We start from the raw sequence: 15,232 nt of genomic DNA, 5'->3' as shown, positions 1-15,232 counted from the left end.
GTTGTTAATATTTCACGGTGGAACACGGAAATTCGTCTGGTCGATACAGGAAAGAAAAAGAAAGAAAGAAAAATATAGGAAAGGAGAAAATTGAGAGAATGTAAAAATCCCGGAACTCTGATTTTATATATAAATTTATTAAACTTACGAATTTGTAAACTTGCATGATTACTTTTCTAAGTTCGATAAACTCATTGCGTAATTTGTAAATACATCTCGATACATGTACGAATAAAATATGTCAATTTTAGTCTTTCCTTTGGGAAGGAGTTGAAAAATTAATGACAGGATGATCTAAATTGCATACGGAGAGAGGTTGAAGCTTATGTTCTATTTATTGAATACACGCGCATGCTCGAATCAGCAGCACTGCTACTCTTAATTAATTAACCGATCGAGTTCACGTGCGCAGCGGAAATGCCAATTAGTGTCCTCTCGTTTCTACGATTTCGTCCAATTGAAATTGCTCGGCGATCCCTTATTACGCGAATTTAGTTAAATTATTTTTTGCAAAAGTACGACGTTTCGGTTACACCGGATTTGCTTCGTTCCACCAATATTTTGATTTTATTAAGGTAGAATCCACGTTATTAAAGGTTAATCCACGTTATAGCAAGTTCTTGTCAACGTTAATACGCCAGTTCTGTTGCGCTTTATGTGCTTTGTTCGTTTTGCTAATGTCACGACTATTTTTCATAGTAATCCTCCGTTTCTTTATACCGAAATTACTCTATTTGTCTCCTCGAAATATCGCATAATTTCTGTGGTTTCCATTTGAACCACGACTGCTTCATTTTCTTTCTCGTAATTATATTAATTCAGCCAACGATACGTTCTTTTAATCACATTTCGTATATCTTATCGGTCTCGTTGGTACTTTCCACGATTTCCGTAGCAAATTCTTTTTGGCAAAGGTACACACTTTCGTTTGCACTGAGTTTGCTTTATTGGTTTCCCGTGTATTTTCTGTGACTTTTGTGGTGGATCCTTCTTGGCAAAGATGCACTGCTCCTTTCGTACTAAGTTTACAGTATTGGTTTCGTCAGTATCATCTGTGATGCTCGTGGGAAATTCCCTTTATCGGTTACTGTTTCCAAAAAAAAAAAAAAAAAATACTACTGGAAATGTATAGTTGCAGGTTTTGAGAACTCTTTACTCGTGTAATATTAATTCGTCGTTTAAAAGTGAAATTAATTCAATCTTTGTCAAGATGATCTTAATAATCGAAACAAACACGATAGATTTACAATAAATCAACTTGTGTCTTCTTCGTTTCAGGTATTGAAAACTAGAAGTCTCTTACAAACATACGTGAAAAACGAAATAGCATAAGAACTGTAGGTAACAACTTTATTATTTAAAGAACAGCTACAGTCTATGCCATCTTTATCAGTTTCAAAATTCAATCTTGAAAATGGCACACAAATCTTTCACAAACTTGAAATTCTACCATCGATCAATCCATAACCCTTTTCGATACTAATGGCAAAACGATAAATAATTGAAAAAACAAAACTACCCTGACATGTTTTCTGGACGAACCTCGAATAACGCGAAATTCTAAAACTCTTTCAATTTAATCAAACTTTCGTAAAACCTTCCAAGGGAAACAGAAAATCCATTGAAAATTAGAATCACCTTAGCAATGATGGTCGATCGGGCAACGACAATTATTGGACGGGTTTGCTCGACTGTGGCAACACACTCGAGCGAAACACGAGACGGGCCGGATGAGCGGCGTTAACCGGATAACGCGGAAAATTGAAAGGATGAGTTATTGACAGAGGTGGTCGCCAGCCCCGTTTTCCCGCTACCGCCTTTACCGCCGTGGAAATATGTGACATGATGTTCTATTACTTTTTAACGCGCTACTAACCGTGGATCATCGTTGACCTGTGCTCCATTCACCGGAAACCAGCCGTTTCTCCGGACGATCGCGCGCTTTTTCGCGCCTAGATGCCCGTCACCAAGATACAGATGGATTCGATCGCGTCAATGATCGTTCCAACGTTTTGTTCTTGATGGAAGAGACGGGCATTTCTACAGTGATTTATTCCCTCTCTGAATTTTCGGGAAATATATGTGCGCCCAGAAGATAGTTTAGGCGAGCATTTGATTTATGGACCGACAAATATATCGAGTTCTTACAATGCGAATTACTTTCGTGAGAAATTTGCGTTTCGTTCTTCTGCTTTTAGTTTTTGTAGTTTCATGTTAAGAATAAGAAGTTTCTGTATATCGTCGGAATCATGATCCTTTCTGGAATTTTTCTTTCGACAACGAGTAAAGTAACGCGATAATGCAGATTATGATGTATTTAAATTCGAATAAATAAAATAAATATCATTTTATAAACGAGATATAAAATTTCATTTGCAATGTAATTCTATATTTCAACAAGCTTCTGTGCTGTCGTGTCTTGAAAAATGTTTTATTCCGTTATGGAAGTATTTACAAAATTGTGTGATACCATTTGTTTGAAGAAAATAATATTTTTGTAATTTACGTGATATTTAACGAGTGGAATGTTTATAATATTCTTCTGCTTTTGTATTCTTTTTTTTTTTTTTGTAATATTATGGAAGTGAAATTTTAAGTTGAGATCTTAAGGGATTAACGAGCATGATTTAACGAAGCTTTTTTTTGTTAGAGGAGCAGGTTTTCAGGTTGCGAATGATGAGATATTACGAATAATATTATAGTATTTTTTAGCTTAGGTTATTGTTATTATTACGTAACGCAATACAATTGTACATATTAATTATTCATCAGAGAATCGTTACAAAATTGCTAATAAATTAATAACAATGTACGTATATGTTTACAGATACAATAGAATCTGCTTATGCAAACTATATGGCAGATAATTAATTTACAATAATTCCGGTAGTAATATCGACAAAGAGGAAATATAAATACTTTATGTATTACAATATTACAGTAATACGTAACGCGAACTATAAACTGGGGTTGCATATGTGTGACTTTATGCATAACACAAATTCCAGCGAATCAAAAACGCATAGTTTATGGATCAAACTTTCCCAACTCCCTGTCGTAAATCATACGAAAGCAACACAGAGCCTAACAAACACACATTATTTTAATGCAAAATGTAACTTTCAATTTTTCTATTCAGTCGATTTACATTATTCCTTGATCGATTCGTATTATTATACAATAACAACGCAAAACTAATTACAATTGCAAAGCAACGTAAAAAAATACTTTATTTACGACTTCTAACAATATGTGAATTCTATCTTAAAATTGTCGAATCTACGAATTTCGAGGCTGTCTAATTTCTAAATTATTGAATCTCTGGATATACAGCATATTGAACATTCAAGTGTTCAAATATTAAGATCTTGAAATATTCAAATTATCTGATCCTGTAATCTTCAAGCTCCTGAATACACAAATTTCTAAACTCTTAAATATTCAAATTTTCATTACCTTCCGTTCTGTAACGCTACATTTACGCAACATTAACGTATAAAATGTTACCTCTCAGCCCTTAATGATTCTAATTGGCCTCAACGATCCTTGAAAATACGTCGTTTCCAGCACACGTACGCATATGTATAAATATGCATAGCAAAATGGAAAAATTTCCAGTTGGAAACGAGAAAAGACGAGGTGGAAGAAGAAGGAGGAGCGGTCGTTTGGTCCAGCTTCACTGGCAAGAAATCGCGATGGATGGATGAAAAAGAGGCAGAGTTCCACCACTGTGGAACAGCGAGAGCGATCGCGAATTTCGCCGATTTTCTCGGGCATAAATCCACCGCGTTTTTTACAACGACGACTCGCGCTTTTTAATAAAACCATTCGACCACTGGTCCACCTGATGAAATATCGTCTCCAGCCCGGGTTCTCAGCCTACGCGTTCTCGGTTACCCCTTCTTCCGCTCACCCACCTGCGTACCAACGCCAACACATACCCGATGCATCGGCCGACCTCTTTCCGATTCGCTGCTTCCTGGTAAAATTCCTATTTAAGAGTGTTCGATTGTCGCTAGATCGGTTTGTAAATACAGTTCTGGATGAAAGGAAGTTTTACGCCATTGTGGGTGTAATCGGCTCAATTTTAATGAAGACGATATCGATTAAAACACGATACATAATCAAAATAAATAATGGAAAATATTCAGTTTCTATCGTGAATGATACGTTGGTAGATAATAAAAATGTGGGAGTAAATATATTACACATGTGTCAACGTCAGAAATATTCAACATTGAATATAAATTAAAAAAGAAACATGCGAATAAAGATATTAATACGCTATATGCAAACGATGGTTCATTGACAATTATTTAAGATATGTAACGTTTAATATAAACGATACCTTATTGAATAATCGAAACGAAATGTTATACAGAAGCATCGGCAAATTATATTACATTTAAGAGATAGCACGATCCAAACGATTTTTTTATTTCAATTATCACATTAAAAAATCTCCACTTTTTCATTCTGCACGCTGTAAGTTGGTGCAGTCACCCTTCCAATTTTCACTCCTTCATCCTGTAGAATCGCGAATTTCGCGAGGTTCAGCCGGATTTTCATGCTATCCCGCGTGTGTTCGTCTTTCACGCGAGCTCGAACGATCAAGCTCGGGCACGGGGCTCAGACCTCGTAATTTCCGCGGAATCGCAATTTTCCCTCGCGCCGGAAACGTTTAAATCCCTCCGTCCCGCCCATTAATGCCATACGTTCTTTCAGACTCGTTATGAATATTCTCACCTGCGCGCACGTGCGACCGCGTTTCCATAGAGCGAAAAGACAGGCGAAAAAGAAAAAAAATCGACATAACGAAAAGAAAGAATAGAAAAAAATTGAAAAAAAAGAAGGTGGAAGCACGCGTCGTGACGCCTGGCCGTCGCGAATTTTAATTCGTCTCGCTCGTATTTATCGCGTCGCGCATGGTCTCGCGTTTGTCGTCCCGAATTGCGGATATGTTAATTTTCTTGGCGAGATCTGCTCCGTTTTTTTCTGTTTTGGTTGTACTTTATTTAACACATTTTCTGTTTTTAACGTATAAAATTAGGTTTTACTGTAAAATTGCGTTATTACATGAAAACACTGCTAATGATAATTACGCTTATAAAATACTTGAAATTGCAACACGTCTTTTTCGGCGTATAAAAATAAAATAATTATTTACTTAGTCGTTGAAATCATTTTAATATTACAACTATTGACAAAAGAAAAATCTATCTTGCAAGTAACAATATATGTATACTCTATATTGTAAAATAGAATGTTATAGAAAAATTGTAGAAGAAAACTCTTATTAATACGTAATATAGTTCGAAAAAAAAAACACTTGAAAGCTACGCTTTAATTAGAAATAGCTACGGTATTATTTTACCAGTTTAGTCGATCCTTATGATATTTGTGTTATCATATTTATTTTATGTTTTGATTGTGATCGTTTAAATCACGAATCTGCAAACGAACTAAAATATCCTATTCGAACGTTTGTCTCGCACCAGATGACCGTTTTTCCTTTTTAATTTCATATGAAACGTTCGTTGTCATAAATATATTTCAATATGAATTTCGTAGTCCATATATTCGTACTCGTGACAAATGCCTGCGGCAACCAGTAAATTGCTACTACAAAAGCGTTAATATTCTCTTTGTTCGGTTGTTCTTCGATATGCTGAATAATTAGCATGATTACGTGACTTTGATCAGAATAAAAAGAAAAACAAAAAGGATAAAACAGAGTGTATGATTACTTTTTAAGTCCTTTGACATAATGTGGGGATGTTGCAAGTAGAAATTATTAGCACGTTAATGGATTGAAATCGCGGCCAATGAATTCTGTCCCTTTTTTGAATTATTTATCAACGTTTCGAGAATTCTATTTCCATGGAGAACACGCGAAAGAATAATTTTCTTTATTTTCTATTATTATTTCAGACTATATTTATATGTAGTCCTTCGAAATCGATAGTTCTGTTGTTTAACAAGTGGAATATATGATATCTCGGTAATCTCTTCCTTTTTAATTCTCTTCACATTTTATTTTTTATAAGTTCCAAAGATTATATGGTTTAATTCTCCTAAATCTTCAAATAATATTATGTTAAACGTTAAACAGCTTATTTGCTAGTTGGTTGAAGTTGCATAGGAAATTGAGACGGAACCTAAGCTTAGAGTATCATCGTTGTTATACTAAATTTGTCATGCAATATTCATTGTTTTAATTTACATACATTAGCGTCTCTATTGTCAGAATGCCATTTAACCGAACGATCGATTATTGGATCACGGTTTAATGGAAAATTTGGGAGTAGTAAGGAAACTGGGAGGAATTGTTACGTTTTTATTTATAGCGTTTGTTCATGTTGAATACATTAACAAATCGATTATCTTCTTTCGCACCAGGACAAAGATACCTAATTATCCAAACAGGGTGTGTCATAATTGCATCGAATAATCAAAATTCTATTACAGTTCACGTTTGATGTTACGCGTGCGTGTCTATAAATTAATAATTAATTAAACACAATGCATGTACTTCGGTAAAATTCATCTCAAATTTTCAAACAATCTGAAAAGTGTATTTCTCTTACCAATAATTGATTAAAAATAATTTCTCTCGTACACTGAAATACAAATTCGATTCTGAATGGGCCAACAGAAACAAAGAAAGGGATGTTCTTCTTATCGAAACTGAAAAATTAAAAGTTCCCACCCTGTTACGTATTTGGTGTAAGAGAAACGACATAATTCTAGAGACAGTAAGTAACATTTTACATTATCGACGAACAAAAGAAGAAGGGAAAGCGAGGAAAAAGATGGAAATATATATATATATATATATATATATATATATATATATATATATATCGGATGGTCAAGTAGAACGGGACATTCCGGTAATTAAACGTAGCAGATGGTGAGCGAATAGGCGCAGCAGCATGAGCGAGAGAAAGCTTTCGAAAAAACGCTGGGGTTCAGCCTCCGGTAGCCCAGTTGAATTTAAATTCCTTATCGATCGCTCGATCCAGACCCGGGGATCGTTTATTTTTATCTGGTTCGTAGCGTATTGCTGATTGCACGATTTCGACGCTCGAATTTCTATCGAATTCGCAACTTGTTGATTCATTTATAGGATTTGGCAATCGCCGCTATGCCACGCCAACTTTGCACATCATACCTTTTGGCAACGACCCGATGCAACGATTGCGCAACGAGAAACGCTACAATTTTCCATACCACAATTTTTTCTTTTTTTTTTTTTTTTTTTTTAATCATTCGATTGTTTTTCTTCCGAGGATGAACTTTTTCACTGGGAGATAAAATGCGAAATACGAAATATTTGAGCGATCCTTTTTGTGGGTGGTGAGAGTGTTATGTAAATTCCGTACAATTGGTTTGGATTTTTTCCCCTTTTCGTTTTAACTGATGTGAATAGCGATTTTTTTATCTTCCTCTCGATTCTGTTGTAGCAATATAGTTATTAAAGGTGCGAGATACTGTAGGATTAAATTGGTTATGTGCTTTTTTTTTATCGTGAGAAATCGTAGTATCTCGTATTTCTTTATCTCTGACAAATGTCTCTTATTTGGTAGATGTAATCGTTCTTGCGACGACAGCTAAAACACAGTATCTTAATCGATGAGTAAAATATTGTGATTATTTGTAATAATATTTATAATATTATAGGCATGTTATTAATTTTACGGAATTGTTAGATGCATTCGTAAAATATTAACTTTTCCCAATGTGAATGTACCTTCGTACGAATTATCTTTTGTAAGGAGAAGTGGGCCGTGTATAGTCAGACACATCGTGCAACGTGCGTACTGATTTTCCAATATGATTGTCATTTTAGGAATATTCTTGCATCCCGAATCCAACCACGAAATCTATAATTCCTTTAAGATCTCCATTATTATTAAGAAGGCTTTGTAAAAAAGAAAGAGAAATATTAAAATATTATGCAGAACTTATATTTCTTACTAGAATTTCCAATAATATCAAAATCATATTCATCACGAGTATATATTTTCAAATTATAATCCAAACAATTCGATCTACCCCTTGATTTACTATAAGAAGACAATACTCAAAACACGATATAATTTAATCAACAGAATCAATTTCATCGACGATTTGTCGGTCAATCAATTCATAATCTATCATTGACTCTAATAATTTCGCATCTGCCCAAAAACAATATCACTTTTTCTCATTTCGACGACCAGACAGACATCGCGAGTTCCTATTTCAACCTTAACCAACCTCCGTAGCTTCGTCTACTTACATCTGCAATCCGAATTCAATAAGCGGCATGGCAAAAGGACGACTTCGACGATCGATCAACGGACCAACGAAAACGTAATGAAATACCTTCCGGATCTTAAATTCGGCTCGCGTCCGTGTCCGTGAGATACCATCGGTTTTTCCCCCTTCTTTTTCCTTTTCTTTGAAAGAAAAGGAAACTTCGACTGGAGCAATTTGCGATAGCATGGGTAAACTGGTTGGTTTTTTGGCGTTTCTTCAGGAAAGAGAAGAGATATGGGGAAAATGGAAAATAGGATGTGGCGAAGTAGCGGAAAAAAATTGTTGAAAAGAAAGTGACGATGCCGGGGATTGGAAATGAGAAAGGGAACAAGAAAAAGATTAGGTGCAAAGAAAGCAGATATTGAAATAGGGGAGGGGAGAATGGAGATAGGGGAGAAATGAAACACAGGAAGATAATAGAAAAGGTAGGAATTGGAAGTTTCAAGATGATTGAAGCAGCGTAAAAGAATTTTTAAGCAGAAAGAAATAGACGAGGAAAAAGCGCGGGAGAGGAGATTGGAACAGAAAAGGTGGAAATTAAGAAAAAAGCTAATTGCAAGAAAGAGGAAGATCGAAACGGAAGAAGTGGACATTTAAAAAGAACTAATTGTAAGAAAGAAAAATATTGAAACGGAGAACTGAAAATTCGGAACAAAGACGAGTGGAAAAAGGCGAAGAAAAATACGGTGAATTATAAAATTAAGAAGAATGGAGAATACAGGGGAAGGGGAAAAGGAAGAAATAAGATAATGAAAGGAAACGAAGACGGAGAGGTAGAATAGGATAGTGTGGGAATGTTAATTGAATATTGAAAGGTAAAAAGAAGATGGAAAGGAGGGAAGCGTAAAATAGCGGCGGGAAAAAGAGGAAACGGAAGAACGAAACATAGCGATAGTGAAAAATAGAGAAGGTGGATGGGAGAAGAGTAGGAATCCGCGAGCAAGTCGGAAAAGAGAGCAAGCGAAATAACGAGAAACGGTATTTCCGGAGAGAAAGTGAAACAGCGAAATAATAAAAAAATGGCGAAGGCGAAGAGAAATACTAAAATTGTAAAAGCATCGAAGTCAGATAAATGAAACATGACGAAAAAGCATGTCTGAGGCAGGACATATTAAAACGGATTAAACCGTGAAAGAGCAACCAAGACAAAATAATAAAATCGAAGAAAGAACTAAACGTAAGAAAAAACGAAACGGTTGAAAAGAAAGAATGAAAATTGGAGAACGCGACGAAGAAAATATATAGGAAATAAAAAATATTTAGATACTAGAAATAGAATTAGAAAATAGAAAATATCAAAGAAATTTCTATTGGAGAAGGAAGAAACGAAGCAACGAATAGAAAACAGAAAAAACGTATCTAAGGAAATAAATACCGAAAAAGAAAAAGTGACAATTAAGACAAGAAGAATGGGACCGAAGATGAATTCTAAAACGAAGGAAGATAAGAAACGTTGGCCGAATGTGTGCCGCACGTTCGGATATAAAGCCGGGTCATAGCAAGTAATAGTAGCTCGTAAAGTTCACATACGCGGAGACAGACGGACCGTGATTCAACGAATACGTCTTTCTTATTATCGCTTAAGGATCGAACGTGGTTCACGAGATGTCCTAGATTCATCGAAGCGCAATCTTCGTATCGTCAGTTTCTTGCAGCAGAAAATTTCGGGAAAGAAAAGTCGTCACGACGTTAGATACACGGTGACGTTCTTCCCTCGCTTTCCTTTTTAGATTTATGATACTATTTTTCCTTCTTTTTTCCTCTTATTTTTGAAACGTATAGCGAACAACCGATCCGTTACATTCCCAGCCAAGATTTCTCCTAATATTTGTCTTTTATACGAAGCCGGATTAGGTAACGAACTTCTCGTCTCCCGAAGAGTCAAGAAATCTTCAGATTTCTTGTAATCGGCAAAACATACGGTTCTATTTATCTCTGGATTTCAGTTCGACTAACCGACTAGTTACTTAAGTACGGAGAATCGGATCTTGTTGACGTACTCGAAATGGTTGTTAATATTTAATTTTTTAAGTTAAATATCCTTCTATCTTCTACTTGAAAATTATTTTTCCTCGATTCGTTATTTACATTGAAACGGTAGCTATATTTTGTATATTCCAATTGGGAGACTTTTTTAATTTCTCGCTGCTGTTCTTCTAAATGACGTAGCTTCTCGATGAATCGTTCATGATCTTCACATAAATACAACGAGATTTCATTGAGAAGATTCCCGCATATTTAATATATACTTATCAGCAAATATTTAACAGGAATCTTCAAAGCAGGTATTTAAAGGAAATTCTGTCGGAAACGAATGTATACATTTTTTATACATTCAATATCCTACATATTCTAAACGTGTACTCTACGACGACAAACTATCATTGTTTCTCCTTAGCAGACGTTGGCTTTTAACATTTATTTCGTTCTTTATAGTTACTCGGGAAGATTAATTTTACAACTCGTCCATATCCATTTTCTATGATATCAAAGCGCCATTAATCTTCCACCAGTAGCTCTTGCGCTACGAAAATGGACCGTGTCCATTTTCTGTGATACCAACCTACCATTAGGTTTCTGCAACACATCAACCGGAAATCTATTTCTCCCAATAGCTATTCTCGACGTACACGTCTTTCCATCCTCTTTCCCCTGGACGAGAGTTCTTAATCTTGGAACTGACGTCATTCGGCGTTCGTTCGATTATTCATCGACGCGCCTGCTCCAAGTTATCCGCGAGGATCAGCTTTTATCTTCTTTTCCTTTAAACATCGTGAAACATTTTTTAAACGTCTGATAACTGGAAAATTACACGGAATGTACGCTATTTGAGATATTCATAAAACAGAAAAAATCTAAAATTATACGAGGTCAAAACAGTTTATTAATATTTTATAATATTAACTTTGATAAACTCAAATAAAGCTCAAAGTTCAGCACTTGAATTCTCAAAAAGCTGATCCAGCAAATATTTTAACACGTACGTACGTGAAACTACGTTTATATCAATGTCACATGCGTTACATAAAACTAATATTTGCCCAATATAGCGAGTTTCATGACCGCGAGAAAATGAAATTTCAAGATGATTCAAGATTCGTATAACGCACATAATATATTCGTAAAACGTATTTACAAGTGTTGCGATACTCTCGCGAGCCTGTGTATACGATAAATCCAGAACATAAATATATATGAAATATAATAATGCAACAACACGTCGTTGATACCGTTCGATAGCCTCGCGCTATCAACCTCCGTATATCGATATCCCTTTTCACGAACATTATTCTCTAAAGTCTAGCCGTACACTACGGCCGAGAAATTACGAACTTTCACGATCGACGTCCCGTCGAAATTGACTTTATCGATAAGTCTACCACCAGGCCGCACAATATGCGCTCTAATACGAAAGTAATTTACGAAGGCGGACCAAAACTGGTCGTCTGATTGATTTATGCATGGCCGCGCGGGATGTTCCATTACCTAATTCCCAGGGCCGATTTAGGTCACGATGTACACTATCGTGCATAAGCATTTCGATACTTGTAAATTATCGCAGCTACAAGGAATATACTTGTTAAATGGATCTTTTTAATTTGATTTTGCCTCTATTATATTGTTTCAGGCAATTGCTATGGAATAATGAAATTTTCGAACAAATACTCCTGCTATTTGTATACTAAAGAGAATTAAAGAAGAGAAAGCCAACATTCGGTGTTGTATTATCTACAATTCGTAAAATTTTTAATAAAAGAACCTTTCTTCTTTGATATTCATTAGAATTTTCATAGTATTTTTTGTTTTTTGTTGCAAAGTGTATCGATTAATTTTTTGGACCATGTACGTAGAATCTTATTGTTAATTAAACCATATCGATACCTTGCTTTGCAGAGGGCATTAATAAAGTCTTTGAGTTGCGTAGAATTTTCGAAACGGAAAAAGAGACGTTTGCAAACTGAACGAAATATTTATACGTCATCTGCAACAAACAAATTTGTACGAAATGTTAATCCAACATCGCTTATATAATTGCTATTTGTTTGGTATAATTTTCTAAAAGCTGAACAAGCAAGAGCCACAAAACGATTCACAGACACAGCAACCGATGCTTAAGTAAATCCTGGCAAGTAGTATTAGTCAGTATACAGGCAGACGCACAGCTCTTCGCTAAATCAAACATTTCCCCTACGTCTTACGCTGCTCCGTTACAGTCAATTCCTCTTATCACGATCAAAAGGCATTATAATCAAAAGTTCTGAAAATACTCACAACACGTACAGCGACGAGCATATAAATTGGAGAAATGATTGATTTAATTCAATTTAATTATTGCTCGACATAGAAATGTGCGGGCAGTTCTGTATGTTTTCAGCGCTTCGAAGTACAAATAACGAATATTACGGAAACAAGATAGAAGTAAAATTATTCGTAATGCAATGAATACGAATATCACTGCTCGCTATAAAAAAGGAAAGAAAGGATCGTGACGAGTAATCGCGTGATACTATTAAATTAAGAATTATGATAATTAGTCGGAATTAAAAATTGTTGTTAACGATAACTAGTAAAAATGATTACTTACTTACTACGCTTCTCCGCATAAAAATTGTCACTCGGTATATCTTTCGCCGCAAATTATAACAAACGCAACGGTTAACCAACCTCCATTCCACTTGATTCTACATATGTGGTACATACATTCCACGGATATTAATTTCATCTCTACCCTGGCAACGTTAAAACACAGGATTTGTACAATACAAAACGATGAAATGACGTTTCGCGAAAGCTGGTTCCCCCGTTCGCATGCAACGCTCTCCATGATACATGATCATCAGAAATAATAGAGCAGCGTGTGCGTAGCGACAGGTTGGCCCGATAGAAGCTGCTGCTCGTAGCGGTCGAATCGATTTGATTACAGCGAATGATCGAATGCAAATTAGCGGCGCGAGGATATGATCGGCGATCTCTCCCTGGTGGCCCGTTTTCCAGATTTCCAGGCTCGCCTCCAACGTTTCCCCTTCCTTCCCTATCTACCCTATTTCCACTCCGCGTGGCCCAATTTCTGACTGGTCTCGCGGCATCCGATGGCACCGTTGTTCCCCGAGCCGTGTAATTTCCGCGAAAGTCGAAACAATTGGCCTGCGTCGGAGTTGTGAATGGATATGGTGCGAGATGGATCGTTACCTCAGCCAGATATACGCGTAGATGGAGGACCTTTGTTTCTCTGAATCGTTGATAAACAGTAGATTCGTGCTTTGCGTGGGATGGGGAAGGTGTCTTTGCGATAGAATATTTGGCGCAGATGTTGAGCTTGCAATTTCGAGTGGCACAGAGATGCAGAAGGATTGTCAGCGAGGGATGATGGAGCGGAGAAAAAGATTCCGACAGAAGCTGTTAACGGGGGTGTAAAGTGAGGGGGTGCAGAGTGGCGGGATGAGGAAGATAAGGATTGTAGAGTAGAGCGAAGAGATAACGAAAGCTTAGGCAAGATGCGAGTATTTACGAAAATTGCATGAATTCTCACTCGACGGATTGATATATCGTTTAGTCGTCGTTTACATCGCACCAGTGGAAGGTTAAAAGTGGGCGAGAAATAAAAATAGAAGGCTGGAAGGTTAAAGTCGAGTTGAGAAGAAAATAGAAATGAAAGAATTGGTGGTAAGAGATTGGAATACGGATGATTTCGACACGGGGTTTACGAAACACAGATTTTTTAAATAAACGGCGTACAAAACAATATGAAAAGAAAACATATGAACGATGACGGAGGTAACTATTTCCACGTTATATGTTGTGAAGAAAATTACACAGCAAATATAACACGAAGCTAAGCCATCCAGCAAGATATATGCAAAAATGAGAAAGTAGAAAGTAAAAATTCAACTTTGGAGGAAGATCGTAAAGCACAGATTTCTCTCTAAATCTACGACTAACAAAGGAATAATTCGAAAAACAGTTGAAGGATATAGAAACGTAGGTACAGAAAAAGATAGGGTTCCTATTTTTGTGGAAAAGGGACTATGATAAGAGAAAAGAGAGAGAGAAAAGAATTAACGGACGAAAAGAGACAGACAGACAGGGGCGAACTTCAAAAGATAATGACGTATATAATTTGGGTAGCAAGTAGAATGAAGACGCTTCTTTATTTTATAGTCGTAATTACGCGTTCAATGTTAAACGAGGATGAAGAAGTATTTATTTTTCAGTAATAATTACAAGCTTTAAGAGAGAAGAACGCGAGAGGACCGAACAATATACCGAGGGATTGGCTTCTACTTTATTCGTTGCCTCGCCTCTTTCTGAACAATGAGTGACGAATAAATAAATGACGAATGCCAGACGAAAAGAGAGCGAGAGGGGATGGAACGGCTTTTGTTTTGCACAGCAATTTCGCGTTCATTAAGCGGCAAACAAACAAAAGCTGCCAGTTGAGAGGAAAACGAATAAGCTTTCTGATAAAAAGGAGAATGAAGAGAAAAAGAACTCGCAGGGATAACATGCAGAAATAAGTTAGAGGCAAACGTACGTACATACGTTCGTACAGTTGCTCGTAAAAGTATTTCAACACTTGTAGAATGTTTTACAAATACACTATGAGTGTTTACGAGTGATACGAGACATTTTGAAATTTCTAATTGATTTATATAACACGTACGGTATAAACATAAAAGTTTTCTACGCTAAGTATACAAATTTATACTAAAACGATAATAAACGTACACCAAATATACTGCAGCTTCTGTGTACATTTGCAGATCGTTTCAAACTTTATCAGCATAATCGTAACAATCGTGTCCCTGTACAGTGTTAATGAAATTTCAAAATATTTAATACGAAACGCGGACAATATGTACATAGAATTTTTCTATAGTTTCGAATACTTTTGTCAGTTACTGTATACGTGTATATAATACTGTTAACA

General features: G+C 36.0%; 1 protein-coding gene across 4 annotated transcripts in view; it reads left to right on the top strand.

The window, feature by feature from the left end:
- LOC100744772 (protein rhomboid) overlaps nucleotides 1-15,232 on the top strand; it is a 166,892-nt gene that overhangs the window by 83,070 nt on the left and 68,590 nt on the right. Inside the window, exon 2 of one of the 4 annotated variants that reach the window (XM_033320669.1) lies at nucleotides 1,279-1,337. The exons of the other annotated variants lie outside the window; for them this stretch is intronic. The gene's annotated coding sequence lies outside the window, so the exon portion shown is untranslated. The remainder of the gene's footprint in view (nucleotides 1-1,278; nucleotides 1,338-15,232) is intronic. 4 annotated transcript variants of the gene reach the window in all.

This window comes from Bombus impatiens, unplaced genomic scaffold (genome assembly GCF_000188095.3).
Source record: "Bombus impatiens unplaced genomic scaffold, BIMP_2.2 scf_0321, whole genome shotgun sequence".
NCBI classification, from domain to species: Eukaryota; Metazoa; Arthropoda; class Insecta; order Hymenoptera; family Apidae; genus Bombus; species Bombus impatiens.
Note: the sequence above shows the minus strand (reverse complement) of the source record. Positions and strands in the feature narration are given on the sequence as shown.